Source organism: Carcharodon carcharias, chromosome 18 (assembly GCF_017639515.1).
Source record: "Carcharodon carcharias isolate sCarCar2 chromosome 18, sCarCar2.pri, whole genome shotgun sequence".
NCBI lineage: Eukaryota > Metazoa > Chordata > Chondrichthyes > Lamniformes > Lamnidae > Carcharodon > Carcharodon carcharias.
In genome coordinates this window covers 2,366,437-2,381,570 of record NC_054484.1, presented here as the reverse complement: position 1 = coordinate 2,381,570, position 15,134 = coordinate 2,366,437, and the positions used below count along the sequence as shown (strand labels likewise).

Genomic DNA, 15,134 nt, shown 5'->3' with positions numbered 1-15,134 from the left:
GGATGGGGAGAGACGTCATGAGCCACCTTCTGAGGGGATAGCCCTTGTCACCCAGCAGCCATCCATCCAGCCGGCTGGAGCACTGAAGAGCCCCAGCACCTGGGAGTGTCTGAGGATGTAGGTGTCGTGGGAGCTGCCTGGGTACCTTGCACAGACTTGTAGAATCAGCATCCTGTGGTCACACAATATCTGCACGTTCATGGAGTGGAAGCCCTTCCTGTTGACGAAGGCACCGGGCTCACCTACTGGCACCTTGATGCCACATGTGTACAGTCTATAGCACCCTGGACACGGGGGAAGCCAGCAATGGCTGCGAAGCCTCTGGCTCACTGTGTCTAACTTGCCTGGTCCCAGCCCGAGTGGATGAAGGTCAATGCCCGTCTGAACAGAGCGTCGGTGACCTGCTTGACACAATGTGTGACAACTGATTGGGAGGCACCACAAAGATCACCTACCGAGCCCTAGAATGAGCCAGAGGCAGAGAAGTGGTTGCAACTGTGACCTTCAGAGCTGCTGGCATGAGTGTCCACCCACACAGTCAGGGCCAATTACCTGACAGATATGATTGACTGTCTCCCTCAACAGTCAGAGACTCATTTGGCATTGCACCTCAGTCATATTGAGGTAGCTGCTTCGCCGCCTGTATACCCTGGCAGCAGGATAGTGGCATCTTCTATGGCCCCTTCCACCTTGGACAACCTCTTGACCCTGCGCCCCTTCTGCCTGCACTTGGCCTCACAAAGTGGCTCCCCTGGAGGCTGATTGTCCACTCCTGGCCTCCTCCTTATTCTATCCCTCCCTTCTTCTCAGAGAAGCTGCCTCCAGTGGAGATGTCAGAACCCATACCCCCAGGCTAAACGGAGGCTTCCGGAAAGCTGCAGGCCCGATAAAGATTCCTGTCTGCAGAGAGCTGAGCTGAAGCTTCAAAGTACAGAGAAAGCTATCGGAAATCGATCTGAACTGCTAACAATCATACAGGCAAGTTTAAAACACTTTCTGCATTAAATACTTCAGAAAAAACCTGAACAACCCCTCTGAGCCCACATATCCCGCCCGTGGATGAGGTTTGTTAAAGCATCAGTTGCCTGCTGCCTTTGGGCCCGTGCGCCAAGCGAAGATCACACGAACTCCTCAAAATCGCTTCAGTTGCCATGTTAAGGGCCTTAACAAGGTCTTCAATTAATGGCGGGCACGCGTGGCACTTCATAGCACCCACCCACCTAAATATCGCGATGTAGCGTGCTGGCGTTGGGACGCTCGTGTGACATCAGTGCGCGACATTTTAAACGCTGACATGCAGGCTCCGCACCCACACATCAGCCATAAAATTCTGCCCCACAGTCTTTGTGTTTCCAGCCAGTTTCAGTACCTGTACAACAGGTGAAATCCACTTACTGCAACTATACTCAATGATATCATTTTGAAGCATGAAATCAATTTATTTTTGTACTTGTGATAACTTTGCTGGATTACTCTATGAGGATGTTGCCTATTGAAGAAGAAACCTGCACCAAGACACCATGTACAGCTCAATCTGTCTTCCCCAACTTATTTCCACAAATAGTTTTGTGTGACTGCAATAGCTTTTCCAAATAACTCTGACACTTGTTTGGAAGGTAATCAATATTTCATTTAAATTTTCAAGCAAATCCTCACTATCCAATTTGATTAGAGGAAAATCAATTTCAGAGTCCTGCACTTCTACCTCTTTCTCATCATCCACCATCACTAACACCTCTTTTTGTTCCTCTTCCTGGTCAAAGTACTTTTTAAGCATATTTACATGACACTCCCTCTGCTTCTTTCTTCTATCTGAATTATTTACTAAATAATTTACTTTACTCAATTTCTTTTCAATCCTGCATTTAATGAATCACCTAGTACTGGTAACAAAGCTAGTACTTTCTCTCCAGAAATAAAGCTGCGAGTTTTAGCTTTCTTATCTGACTTTGCTTTCATCACCTGCTGTGGCTCACATGCTCTATTCAGTCTTTCCCTAAAATTTGATACATAATCTAAGAGAATAGTTTCTGAATTTTGACCCACCGATTTCTCATGAATCAATTTCAGTGGTCCCCTTACCTCATGACCATAAACTAGTTCAAAAGGGCTAAAACCAGTCAATGCATTAGGAGCGTCTCTAATAGCAAATAACAAGAATGAAATTCCTGTATCCCAATCCTGTGCATAATCCCGACAGTACGCTCTCAGCATAGTTTGATGTCATCTTTCCAAAGCTCCTTGTGACTCCGGACGATAAGCTTTTGACTTAAACTGTTTTATCCCCAAACTGTTCATTACTTCCTTAAACAGCTGTGACATGAAATTTAACCCCTGATCTAATTGTATTTCCTTAGGTAAACCATACCTTGTAAAAAATTTAATTAACTCCTCCGCAATCTTCTCAGTTTTTAATATTTCTTAAAGGTATCCCTTCAGCGAAGCTGGTAGACACATCCAATATTGTCAATAAATACTGATTTTCACTTTAATCTTAGGGAGGGGTCCTACACAATCAATCATGACCCTGGTAAAAAATTCTTCAAATGCTGGTATTGGGATTAAAGGTGCCACCTTTATCACTGAAAGGGTGACAAAAATGATTTAGCTCTATGGAAAATGATTTAGCTCATAATCATCAGCTATCTCTGCTGCTTGTCTAACGGAATCACCCTCTGTTCCTCCATGAGTTCTCACTACCAAAGGATTGAGTCTTTAAATTCTTCCAAAAGAACAACTTCCCGAAGAGCTGCATATGTTGTCTCTATTTTTCATGCCCGTATCCACTGGTCAAAATTACTTTATTTTACTCTTTCAAACTCAATATAAGTTTGCCCAGACTGTTTTCCTCATATTCCTAAATTTCTGCATGTATGCTTCAGGAACCAACTCATATGCACTCAAGATAGACTTTTTCACCACATCATAATTCACGGACATTTCTTCTGATAGTGAAGCATATACCTCATGCGCTCCACCCACCAACTTAGACTGTAATAATAACATCCAGTTTTCCTGTGGCCATTCAATCTGTTTAGCTAGCTTCTCAAATGAAATAAAGAATGCTTCAATATCTTTTCCTCAAACTTTGGAAGAGCTTGTACAAATTTAAACATCCCCCCACTACTACCAGTACTACCCTTCCGACAGTGCAGCGATCCCTCCATACCGCCCCTCCAACAGTGCAATATTCCCTCAGTACTGCCCCTCCAATACTGCAGCTCTTCCTCAGTACTTCCCCTCCAACAGTGCAATACTTGGTCAGTACTGACTGTGCAACACTGCAGTGCTATCATGGAATAGTCCCTTTGCATTGTGGTTCTCCCTCAGCTACCCCTCAGTTGGTGAAGCTGTCCTTCAATACCGTGCTCAATACTGAACCTTGACAGTGCAGCTCTCTCTCAGTACTGCCCATCCTGATGTGCAGTGCTCCCTCAGTACTACCTCTCTGACAGTGCAGCACTCCCTCAAATCTGACTCTCCAATATGCAGCATTCCCTGAATATTGACCCTTTGGCAGTGTGGCACATGGTTTAGGGAGTAACGTATTAGCATGGATTGGTTAGCTAACAGGAGACAGAAAGTAGGCATAAATAGATCATTTTTGGGTTGGCAAGATATAATGAGTAGAGTGCCACAGGGACCAGTGTTGGAGCCTCAACTATTTTACAATCTATATCAATGACTTGAATGAAGGGACCAAATGTATGGTACTAAATTTGCTGATCACACCAAGATAGGTAGGAAAACAAATTTTGAGGACATTAGGTGTCTGCAAAGGGATTCAGCTAGGTTAAGTGAATAGGCAAAAAACTGGCAGGTGGAGTAGAATGTGGGAAAATGTTAACGTGTCCACTTTTGCAGTAAGAATAGAAAAGCAACCTGGTATCTAATTGGAGAGAGACTGCAGCACTCTGAGGTACAGAGGGACCTGGGTGTCTTGGTATATGAATCAGGAAAGGTTTGTACGTAGGTACAGCAAATGATTCAGAAGACAAATGGAATGTCATCATTTATTGCAAGCGGAATGGAATACAACAATAGGGAAGTTTTGCTACAGTTGTACAGGTATTAGTGAACCATTTGTCTAGGAAAGAATGTGTAGATAGCCTGGATCATGTTGAATCAAAAACGAGGAGGTGTTAGACATCTTGAAGAATATTAAGGTGGATAAATCCCCACGCCAGATGGGATCTACCCCAGAGTACTGAGGGAGGCAAGGGAGGAGATTGCTGGGCCTTGACAGAAATCTTTGTATCCTCACTGGCTACAGGAGGTCCCAGAGGACTGGAGAATGGCCAATGTTGTTCCATTGTTTAAGAAGGGTAGCAAGGATAATCCAGGAAATTACAGGCGGTGAACCTTATGTCAGTGGTAGGGAAATTATTGGAGAAGATTCTTCGTGACAGGATTTACTACCATTTGGAAGCAAATGGGCATATTAGTGAGAGGCAGCATGGTTTGTGAAGGGAAGTCGTGTCTCACTAACTTGATCAGGTTTTTCGAGGAAGTGACAAAGATGATCGATGATGGAAGGGCAGTGGATGTTATATACATGGATTTCAGTAAGGCCTTTGACAACGTCCCTCATGGCAGACTGTACAGAAGGTAAAGTCGCATGGGATCAGAGGAGCTGGCAAGATGGATACAGAATTGGCTTTGTCATAGTAAACAGAGAGTAGCAGTGAAGGGTGCTTTCTGAATGGAGAGCTGTGACTAGTGGAGTTCCGCAGGGATCAGTGCTGGGACCTATGCTGTTTGTAGTATACATAAATAATTGGAAGAAATGTAACTGGGCAATAGTAAGTTTTGCAGACGACACCAAGGTTGGAGGCCTTGCAGATAGTGAAGAGGATTGTCAAAGGATACAATGGGATATCGATCGTTGGAGGCTTGGGCAGAGAAATGGCAGATAGAGTTTAATCCGACAACTGCGAGGTAATGCATTTTGGAAGGTCTAATACAGGCAGGAATATACAGTAAATGGCAGAACCCTTAAGTGCATTGATGAGCAGAGGGATGGGTGTACAGGTCCACAGTCACTGAAAGTGGCAACGCAGGTGGATAAGGTAGTCAGGAAGGCATATGACATGCTTGCCTTCATTGGCAGGGGTATTGAGTATAAAAGCTGGAAGTCATGCTGCAGCTGTATAGAACCTTGGTTAGGCCACACTTACAATATTGCGAGCAATTCTGGTCACCACATTACCAGAAGGATATGGAGGCATTGGAGAGGGTGCAGAGGAGGTTTACCAGGATGCTGCCTGGTCTGGAGGTTATTAGCTATGAAGAGAGGTTGGAGAAATTTACATTGTTCTCACAGAGCGATGGAGATTGAGGGGCGACTTGACAGAAGTTTACAAAATTATGAGTGGCATGGACAGAGTAGATTGTCAGAAGCTTTTTCCAGAGTGGAAGAATCAATTACTAGGGGACATAGATTTAAGGTGAGAGAGAAAATTATAGAGGAGATGTGCGGGCAATTTTTTATGCAGAGGGTAGTGAGTGTCTGGAATTCACTGCCAAAGGAGATGGTGAAGCAGGTACGATAGTGGTGTTTAAGAGGCAGCTTGACAAATACATGAATAGGATGGAATGGAGGATACGGACCCCAGAAGTGCAAATGTTTTAGTTGACAGGCAATATGAATGGCGCAGACTTGGAGGGCTGAAGGGCCTGTTCCTGTGCTGTACTCTTCTTTGTTCTTTGTTCTTTGTCATATCTGGAGTACATACGAGCATACAAATTAGGAGCAGGGATAGACCACGCAGCCCTTCGAGGCTGCTCCACCAATCTACAAGACCATGGCTGACCTGACTGTAACTTCCCACCCACCCCCGATAACCTTTCACCCCATGCTTATCAAGAATCTATCCACCTCTGCCTGAAAAAATTCAAAGACTCTACTTCCACCACTTTTTCAGGAAGAGAGTTCCAAAGACTCATAACCCTCCGAGAGGAAAATTTTCTCCTCATCTCTGTCTTAAATGAGCAACCCCTTATTTTAAAACAGTGCCCCCTAGCTCTAGGAAAGAGGAAACATCCTCTCCACATCCAAAACAAAAACAGAATTACCTGGAAAAGCTCAGCAGGTCTGCAGCATCGGCGGAGAAGAAAAGAGTTGACGTTTCGAGTCCTCATGACTCTCTCCACATCCACCCTGTCAAGAGCCCTCAGGATCTTGTGTGTTTCAATCAAGTCACCTCTTAATCTTCTAAACTCCAGCATACCAGCCTAGCCTGTTCAATCATTCTTCAAAAGACAGCCTGCCCATTCCTTGTATTAATTTAGTAAAGCTTCTCTGAAATATTCTAATGCATTTATATCCTTCCTTAAATAAGGAGACCAATTCTGTACAAGGTACTCTAGGGCCAGAATTTTACAGCTCCATCGCTGTGGGAAGGGGCAGTAAAATGAGCTGTGGGCCATCTAAACTCTATTGACTTTGGCGGAACATAAATTCCAGCCGCTGTAAAATTCCAGTCCATATGTGGTCTCACCAGTGTCCTGTACAACTGAAGTATAACCTCCATACTTTATATTAATTTCCCCTCGCAATAAACAATATCATTCTCTTAACTTTCCTAATTACTTGCTGTACCTGCATACCAACCTTTTGTGATTCATGCTCTAGGTCACCCTGATCCCTCTGCATCTCAGAGCTGTGCAATCTCTCACCATTTCGATAATATGCTTCCTTTTCATTCTTCCTGCCAAAATGGACAGTTTCCCACTTTCCCACATTATACTCCATTTGCCAGATGTTTTCCCACTTTCTTAACCTAACGATATCCCTTTGTAGCCCCCTTGTGTCCTCATCATAACTTACTTTCCTACCTATTTTTGTGTCATCAGCAAATTTAGAAACCATACCACCACAGGTTAGGAGCATGCAAGCAGAGAGGGAATGCGTGACCACCAATCAGTCTAAGAGAACCAGACAGGGAGAGCAGCAGTCCATTTTGTAAACTGGTAGGCGATAGTTCCTCAGAAAAGTGCAGCAAGAGTCAGGCCCATGGCATCACAGTCACTCAGCTGCACAGGAGGGGAGATTAGAGAATGAAAGAGCAATAATGATAGAAATCTCATTAGTTAGGGAACAGACAGGTGTTTCCGCAGCCCTAGACATGACTCCAGGATGGTTGTCTCCCTAGTACCAGGTCAAAGAGGTCACAGATTGCTGTAGGGCATTCTTCTTTGGAAGAGTGAATAGCCAAAGGTCATGATCCACACAGGTACCAGTGATATAGTAAGAATAGAGATGAGGCCTTGAAAGCTGACTTATGGGGATAGGAAAGTAATTAAAAAGCAGGACCTCAAAATCAGTACACGTCCAAATGCAGCAAGACTTGGACAATATCCAGGCTCGGGCTGACAAGTGCAAGTAACATTCATGTCACGCAAGTGCCAGGCAATGACCATCTCTAACAAGAGTGAATCTAACCCTCCCCTTGATATTCAATGGCATTACCATTGCTGAATTCCCCCACTATCAACATCCTGGGTTACCATTGACCAGAAACTGAACTGGACTAGCCATATAAATACTGTGGCTACAAGAGCAGGTCAGAGGCTAGGAATCCTGCACCGAGTAACTCACCTCCTGACTCCCTAAATTCTGTCCACCATCTACAAGGCACAAGCCAGGAGTGTGATGGAATACTTGTCACTTGCCTGGATGAGTGCAACTCTAACAACACTCAAGAAGCTGGACACACCGTCCAGGACAAAGCAGCCCCCTTGATTAGCAGCTCATCCACAAACATTCACTCCCTCCACCTACGACGCACAGTAGCAGCAGTGTGTACCAGCCACAGGATGCATTGTAGAACTCACCAAGCTTCCTTAGGCAGCACCTTCCAAACCCACAACTGCTACCATCTAGAAGGACAAGGGCAGCAGATAGATGGATCACCACCACCTGGAAGTTCCCCTCCAAGTCACTCACCATCCTGACTTGGAAATATATCGCTGTTCCTTCACTGTTGCTGGGTCAAAATCCTGGAACTCCCTCCCTAACAGCACTGTGGGTGTACCTACACCACATGGACTGCAGAGATGCAAGAAGACAGCTCACCACCACCTTAAGAGTAATGAGGGATAGCAATAAATGCTGGCCTAGCCTGTGATACCCACATCCCATGAATGAATAAAAGAAAAAAGTAGTAATCTTAGAATCACTCCCAGGACCATGTGCACGTGACCATAAGAATAGGAGGATTGACCGATTGAACATGTGGCTGGAGAACTGGTGTGGAGGGGGGCAGGGGTGGGCATCAGATTTCTGAAGCATTGGGACTGGTTCTGGGCAGGTGGGACCTGTACATGATGGGTGGGTTGCACGTTTGCAGGATTGGGACTAAATATCCTCGCATGGAGATTTGCTAGTGCTGCTGGGAGGAATAAACTAGATTGGCAAGGGGGTGGAACCTGAGGGGAGCTCACTGGAGGGCAGCAAAGCTGGTAACAGAAGTCAAAAAATAGTAAGTGAAATTAGAAGGCAGATGAAGCAAAGGCAAGTATCAAATAGAATCAAAATGTGAATAATGGTCAAAAAGACAAGGATAAGGGCACTCTACTTAATGCACACAGCATTCACAATAAGGTAGATGATTTGAAGGCACAAAAAGATTAAATGGCTAAATTTAATTGCCATTATGGAGACATGGTAACAGGCTGACTGAGACCAGGAACTGAATTTTCAAGAATATTCCTCATTTAGGAAGGGTAAGCAAAAAGAGAAAGAGGTGGTTTAGCATTGTTGATAAGGGACAAGATGAGAGAGGATCTTAGACTGAAAGATCATGATGTAGATTCAGTTTGGGTGGAGTTAGGAAACAGCAAGGCAGCAAACATTGGTGGGAGTTGTTTATAGGACACCAATTGCAACGGTAATGTTGGACACAGTATAAATCAGGAAATTAGAGTTATATGTAGCACGGGTAATACAGTAACAATGGACAACTTCAATTCACATATAGTGTGGGTAAATCTAATTAGCACTAATGTTTTGGAGGATGAATTCCTGGAGTGTTTACGAGATGGGCTTCAGGAACAGAATGTTGAGGAACCAACTAGGAAGAAGCGATTTTACACAGAAATGTAGAAACATAGAAACAAGGAGAAGGAGTAGGCTATTTGGCCTTCGAGCCTGCTCCGCCATTCATTATGATCATGGCTGATCATCCAACTCAATAGTCTGCTCCTGCATTTCTCCCCATACCCTTTGATCCCTTTCGCCCAAAAGCTATACCTAACTCCTTCTTGAAAACATACAATGTTTTGTCTCAACTGCTTTCTGTGCTAATGAATTCCACAGCTCACCACTCTCTGGGTGAAGAAAATTTCTCCTCATCTCAGTCCTAAATGGTCTACCCCATATCCTCAGACTGTGACCCCTGGTTCTGGACTCCCCCACCATCAGGAACATCCTTCCTGCCTCTACCCTGTCTAGTCCTGTTAGAATTTTATAGGTTTCTATGAGATCCCACCTCATTCTTCTAAACTCCAGTGAATATAATCCTAATCGACTCAATCTCTCCTCCTGCCATCCCAGGAATCAGCTGGATAAACCTTCGCTGCACTCCCTTTATAGTAAGAACATCCTCCTCAGATAAGGAGACCAAAACTGTACACAATATTCCAGATGTGGTCTCACCAAGGCCCTGTATAATTGCAGCAGGATATCCCTGTTCCTGTACTCGAATCTCTGGCTATGAAGGCCAACATACCATTTGCCTTCTTTACCGCATACTGCACCTGCATGCTTACCTTCAGCGACTGTGTATGAGGACACCCAGGGCTCGTTGAACATTCCCCTCTCTGAATTTATAGCCATTCAGATAATAATCTGCCTTCCTGTTTTGCTACCAAAATGGATAACCTCACATTTATCCACATTATACTGCCTCTGCCATGCATTTGCCCACTCACTCAGCTTGTCCAAATCACACTGAAGCATCTCTGCATTCTCCTCACAGCTCACACTCCCACCCAACTTTGTGTCATCTGCAAATTTGAGATATTACATTTAATTCCCTCATCTAAATCATTAATATATGTTGTGAATAACTGGGGTCCCAGCACCGATCCCTGCGGTACCCCACTAGTCACTGCCTGCCATTCGGAAAAGATCTGTTCATTCTTACTCTTTGTTTCCTGTCTGCCAAACAGTTTTCTATCCATCTCAATACACTGCCCCCAATCCCATGCGCTTTAATTTTACATGCCAATCTCTTATGTGGGACTTTGTTGAAGGCCTTCTGAAAGTCCAAATAAACCACATCCACTGGCTCCACCTCATCAACTCTACTAGTTACATCCTCGAAAAATTCCAGTAGATTTGACAAGCATGATTTCCCTTTCATAAATCCATGCTGACTCTGTCTGATTCTGCCACTGTTTTCCACGTGCTCAGCTATTAAATCTTTTATAATGGACTCTAGAATTTTCCCCACTACCTGACTGGTCTATAATTCCCGGTTTTCTCTCTACCTCCCTTTTTAAATAGTGGGGTTACATTAGCAACCTCCAATCTGGAGGAATTGTTCCAGAGTTTATAGAATCTCGGAAGATGACCACCAATGCATCCACTATTTCTAGGGACACTTCCTTAAATACTCTGGGATGTAGATTATCAGGCCACGGGATTTACTAGTCTTCAATTCCATCAGTTTCTCCAACAACATTTCCCTACTAATACTGATTCTTTCAGTTCCTCCCTCTCACTAAACCCTGTGTTTCCCCAACATTTCTGGTATGTTATTTGTGTCCTCCTTTGTGAAGACAGTACCAAAGTTTGTATTTGGTTGGTCAGCCATTTCTTTGTTCCCCATTATAAGTTCCCCTGTTTCTGACTGTAAGAGACCTACATTTGTCTTCAACAATCTTTTTCTCTTCACATACCTATAGAAACTTTTACCAGTCAGTTTTATGTTTCCCGCAAGCTTACTCTCGTACTCTATTTTCCCCTTCTTAATCAATCCCTTGGTCCTCCTTTGCTGAATTCTAAACTGCTCCCAATCCTCAGGTCTGTTGTTTTTTCTGGCCAATTGTATGCCTCTTCCTTGGATCTAATACTATCTCTAATTTCCCTTGTAAGCCATGGTTTGGCCACCTTTCCTGTTTTACTTTTGTGCCAGACAGGAATAAACAATTGTTGCAGTTCATCCATGCACCCTTTGAATGTTTGGCATTTGCCTATCCACCTTCATCCCTTTAAGTAACGTTTCCCAATCCATCATAGTCAACTCGCGCCTCATACCATCGTAGTTTCCTTTATTAAGATTCAGGACCCAAGTCTCAGAATCAACTTCGTCACTCTCCATCTTGATGAAGAATTCTATCATATTATGGTTGCTCATCCCCAAGGGCCTTGCACAACTAGATTGCCAATTATTCCTTTCTCATTACACAATACCCAGTCAAGGATGGCCTGTTCTCTAGTTGGTTCCTCAATGTTTTGGTCCAGAAAAACACCCCGATTCACTCCAGGAATTCTTCCTCTATGGTATTGTTACTAATTTGATTTGCCCATCCATATGCAGATTAAAGTCACCCATTATACAGATGTTCCTTTATTGCAGGCGTCTGTAATTTCCTGTTTAATGCCATTCCCAACATCACCACTACAGTTTGGGGGTCTATATACAACCCCCACTAATGTTTTTCCAGTTGTGTTTCTCAGCTCTACCCATACAGATTCCACATCGTCGGAGCTAATATCTTTCCTCACTATTGCATTAATTTTCCTCTTTAACCAGCAATGCAAATCCACAGCCTTTTCCTTTTTGTCTGTCCTTCCTAAATACTGAATACCCCTGGATGTTCAGTTCCCATCCCTGGTCACCCTGCAGCCATGTCTCCGTAATCCTGACTATACCATACGTATTTACATCTATCTGCGTGGTTAATTCATCCACTTTATTGTGAATGCTCCCCGCGTTAAGGCACAAAGCCTTAAGGCTTGTCTTTTAAACATTGCTTATCCCATTCCCACTATTTTTCACTGAGGCCCTGTTTGATTCTTGCCCTTGATTTCTCTGCCTATCACTTTTCTTATTCCCCTTTTTGTCTTTTGTTCTTGTCCTTGATTCCCCTTCCTCTGACTCCTTGCATAGGTTCCCATCCCCTGCCATTTTACTTTAAACCTTCCTCAACCACTCTAGCAAATATTCCCCCTAGGACATCAGTCCCAGTCCTGCCCAGTGTAACCCGTCCAGTTTGTACTGATCCCACCTCCCCCAGAACCAGTCCCCAATATCCCAGAATCTGAAACCCTCCCTTTCACACCATCTCTTCAGCCACGTATTCATCCGATACATCCTGCTATTTCTACTCTGATTAGCATGTGGCACTGGTAGTAATCCTGAAATCACTACCTTTGAGGTCCGACTTTTCAACTTATTCCTAACTCCCTATATTCTGCTTTAGGACCGCATCCCCTTTTTTACCTATGTTGTTTGTACCAATGTGTACCACGACCACTGCTGTTCACCCTCCACCTTCAGAACATCCTGTAGCTGCTCTGAGACATCCTTGTCCCTAGCACCAGGGAGGCAACGTACCATCCTGGAGTCTCGTTTGCGGCCACAGAAACACCTATTATTCCTCTTACAATTGAATCTCCTGTAACTATGGCATTCCCGCACTTTTTTACTCGTCCCCTGTGCAGCAGAGCCAACCATGGTGCAACGAATTTGGCTGTTGCTGCTTTCCTCCTTCCTCAACAGTATCCAAAAGCGGTATATCTGTTTGCAGCGGAATAAGCACAGGAGATTCCTGCATTGTCTGCCTAGTCCTCTTGCTTTGCCTGGTGATCACCCATTCCCTTCTTGCCTGTGGACTCTTAGCCTGTGTTGTGATCATCTCTTTATACGTACTATCCACGATAGTCCCCGCCTCGCAGAGCATTTGGTAGTATTAATGAGAAAGGGCTAAATAATCACCTTGCTGTTAAGAAGCCTTTATGAAATAGTAACCATAATATGATACAATTTTACATTAAGTTGGAAAGTGACATGTTTCATTATGAAACTAGGGTCTGAAATCTGACCAAAGGAAACCATGAAGGTATGAGGGGCAGGTTGGCTATGGTGGATTGGGAAAATACACTAAAGATTTGACTGTAGCCAGGCAATGGTAGTATTTAAAGAAGTATTACATGATCTAAAACAAATATGCATTCCCTCTAATACAAAAAACACAACAGAAAAGATAAGTCAACCATAAATAACAAAAAACTTAAAGATTGCATTAGAACAAATGAAGCAGCTTGTAAGGTTGTCTGAAAAAGTGGTAATCCTGAGGGTTTGTGAGCAATTTAGAATCCAACAGGAGGACCAAGAACTGATTAAGAAAGGAAAAGAGAATATGAGCGCAAACTAGCGAGAAACATAAAGGCTGATTGTAAAAGCTTCTTTAGGTACGTGAAAAGGAAAAGATTCGTAAGGAGAAATGTGGGTCCATTACAGGCGGAGACTGGCGAATTTATAATGGAGGATAAGGAATGCAGGAGAAAATAAACAATTACTTTTTGTACATCTTCATGGACGAGGACACAGAAATCTCCTTGAAATACTCAGGAACCAAGGGACTGGTGAAAATAAGGAATTGAAAGAAATTAATATTAATAAAAAAGTAGTACTCAAAATGTAAACTGGACTGAAGGTTGAATCCCTTGGACCTGATGATCTACATCCCAGAGCATTGAAGGGGGTGGCTGTAGAGATAGTGGATGTATTGTTAGTTATCATTCAAAACTCTATAGATTCTGGAAATGTTCCTGCAGAATGGAAAGTAGCAAATGTAACCCCATAATTTAAGAAATGAGGGTGAGAAAACAGAGAATGACAGACCTGTTAGTTTGACATCAGTAATAGGGAAAGTTAGAATCCATTATAAAGGATGTGATAACTGGACACCTTGAAAATAGTGAAGTGATTGGCAGAGTCAACAATGATTTATGAAAGGGAAAGCACGTTTGACAAACCTGTTGGAGATTTTTGTTGATGTTACTTGTAGTATAGGTAAAGGAGAACCAGTAGATGTGGTGTATTTGGGTTTTCAGAAAGCTTTTGTGAAAATCTCACACAGGAGGTTATAAACAAAATTGCAGTACATGGGGGTTGGCAGTAATATTCTGGTATGGATTGAGAATTGACTAACACACAAAAACTGGTAGGAATAAATGTGTCATTCCCAGGATGGCAGGCTGTTACTAGTTGGGGTTTTTAAAATTAATTTATGAAATGTGGGCATCACTGGCTAGGCCAGCATTTATTCCTGCCACCCCTAACTGCCTTTGAGAAAGCGGTGGTGAGCTGCCTTCTTGAACGCTGCAGCTCTTGTGATGTAGTACACCCACAGTGCTGTTAGGGAGGGAGTTCTAAGATTTTGACCCAGTGACAGTGAAGGAATAGTGATATATTTCCAAGTCAGCATGGTGAGTGGCTTGGAGGTGCATTTCCAGGTGGTGATGTTCCCATGCGTCTGCTGCTCTTGTCCTTTTTAGGTGGTAGCAGTTGTGGGTTTGGAAGGTGCTGTCTAAGAAGCCTTGGTGAATTCCTGCACTGCATCTTGAAGATGGTACACACTGCTGCTACTGTGCATCGGTGGTGAAGGATTCGATGTTTGTGGATGTGGTGCCAAAAAGGGGGATTCTTTTCCTTGAATGGTGTCAAGCTTCTTGAGTGTTGTGGGAGCTCATTCATTCGGGCAAGTGGAGAGTAATCCATCACACTCCTGACCTGTGCCTTGTAGATGGTGGACAGCTTTGGGAGTCAGGAGGTGGGTTACTCGCACATGATTCCCAGCCTTTGACCTGCAGTGTAGCCACAGTATTTATATGGCTAGTCCTGTTCAGTTTCTGTCAATGGTAACCCTCAGGATATTGATAGTGGGGGATTCAGTGATGGTAATGCCAATGAACATCAAGGGGCGATGGTTTGGATTCTCTCTTGTTTGGATGGTCATTGCCTGACACTTGTGTGGCACGAATGTTACTTGCCACTTGTCAGCCCAAACCTGGATATTATCCAGTCTTCTTGCATTTGGACATGGACTGGCTTCATATCTGAGGAGTTTGTGAGTGGTGTTGAACATTGTGCAATCATCAGCAAACATCCCCACTTCTG

The 15,134-nt window shown here is 43.7% G+C and overlaps 1 protein-coding gene across 2 annotated transcripts in view; it reads right to left on the bottom strand.

Moving 5' to 3' along the window:
* Positions 1–15,134, bottom strand: part of LOC121290943 (cytochrome P450 2J1-like) — a 241,128-nt gene that overhangs the window by 130,916 nt on the left and 95,078 nt on the right. The window lies entirely within an intron of this gene.